The sequence below is a fragment of the Microtus ochrogaster genome, linkage group LG4, assembly GCF_000317375.1.
Source record: "Microtus ochrogaster isolate Prairie Vole_2 linkage group LG4, MicOch1.0, whole genome shotgun sequence".
NCBI classification, from domain to species: Eukaryota; Metazoa; Chordata; class Mammalia; order Rodentia; family Cricetidae; genus Microtus; species Microtus ochrogaster.
Window position 1 is genome coordinate 23,502,329 of NC_022030.1, and position 1,715 is coordinate 23,504,043.

General features: G+C 54.6%; 1 protein-coding gene across 3 annotated transcripts in view; it reads left to right on the forward strand.

Annotated features, from left to right (window-relative positions):
- Positions 1-1,400: 1,400 nt before the first annotated feature.
- Ankrd12 (ankyrin repeat domain 12) overlaps positions 1,401-1,715 on the forward strand; it is a 100,464-nt gene continuing 100,149 nt past the window's right edge. Inside the window, exon 1 of one of the 3 annotated variants that reach the window (XM_026786092.1) lies at positions 1,401-1,680. The gene's annotated coding sequence lies outside the window, so the exon portion shown is untranslated. The remainder of the gene's footprint in view (positions 1,681-1,715) is intronic. The other 2 variants (XM_013351594.2, XM_026786091.1) reach the window with 2 other exon arrangements.

A 1,715-nucleotide genomic window follows, 5' to 3' on the forward strand; every position in this document is an offset into this window, starting at 1 on the left:
AAGGCGTGCGCCACCACCGCCCGGCTTTTGCTATATTCTTAACAGTGAAAGCACACAATAATTAACTGATGAAATTAGTGTGATGCATTTTAGAAATTGGTGAATATGAACAACATGTTTGTATGAATAAAATTCTTACATTCAATTCAAAAATGACGTAATAATACAGTATTTGGGAAAAGTCAGAAAGAAATAGCTTAATTATTTAATTAATGGAATAATCAGATCGCTTCAGGATTTATCAGTCAGTGGCCTTACAGGTGCCTTATTAGAGGCAATCAGGAGGCAGACGCAGGTTAGAGGTCAGCCTGGTCTATGTAGCCAAGTTCACCCTAGATCTATTGACCTAAAAGCAACTTTTTTGTTTCTTGTCATCCATATCCAAGTTAAATGTTACATTCCAATAGCAGCCAAGTGCTTTCCTACTTACTGTTCATACTGATTATTATTATTATTATTTTTTAATATGTGAGAGTGACTCCTGCAGGCACGGGACGGGTTTGGAAAGAAAATCTTAACTTTTTTTTTTTGATGCAGGTTTATGATTCGGACAAGTCCCAAAGTCATGTCAGAATATCCAGCTTGTGACAGTCTTAAACTTCTCATTAAGGTACTAACGGATACTGAAGGAGGCCACAGTTAACGATGAGGGAGAGGATGGTTTCCTGTGGAGTTGTAATTTGGGTGGTTAAGGCACAACGGTTGCAGGCTAACCGCTATAGATAAAAGCCTTCAGAGGAAGTCTGAATACAAGCAGCTAGTGAGATGGTAAAATTTCCTCACACACCCCATGAGACACAGGGTCACACGTGGGCAAATTTATTGAAATTTCCGTCCAGAAAGGTCACAGGATCGATCGTGTGGCTAGGAGCGGACGTAATGCCGCGTTCATGGCTACCAGTGATCATAACGGTGCTTTGGGGACTGGGTGCGACCGGCCGGGAAGCAGCTGTCTGCACGCACTGCGGCTCAGACGCCAACGCGGACCCGCCCCACACCGCCGAGATGCCCTCCCGCCGGCGCGACCACCGCTAACAAACCCGTCCCGGTCTCCAGTCGATCTGCGGCCCCAACTCAAACCCAGCAAAACTAGGTGCGTTCCCTTCACCGAGCGCCGGCACCGACGTCGCCTTGCACGCGGCTCCCACCGCTCCGCGGGCGCGGCTGGCCCGGGAGGCCCAGGACTTCCGGCCCCCTCCGCCCCTCCGCCCGGTTCCGTTCCGCACGAACGCAAGCCACCACCGCTACCGTGCTCGCCGATCCTCCGGAGAGTCAGGGACGGGCGCGTCGGGGGCGGGGCACGGCGGTCACGCCGCCCGTCCCGTGCTTGCAGGAGTCACGTGCCCGCCGGGGTCACGTGCTCGCACCGCAGCCAATCGTAGAGAACGCTGTCCAGGAGCAAGGAGGCTGTGGTGAGAGACAGACCAAGACCGGAGATGTTTTCAAGCCTGGCCCCGGCGGCATTAGGGGTTGTTGCAGCGGCGGAGATACCGGCAGCGGCGGCCACCCGGAGGCCCTCGATCAGGGGCTGAACCCTTCTGCGTCCGCCGAGCCTCGGGTCCGTGAGGGCCAGGGGGGCGTGGCGACCAGAGGGGAGGAAGGAGGGCGCGGTTTCGAGTCCGTCCCGGGCACCAGGGAGGAGACCCTCAGTTCTGTGCCCCGTCTCCTCCCCGGAGTCAGGTAGGGGGTTGCGCCTCCGCCAGCCGCACCCAGCC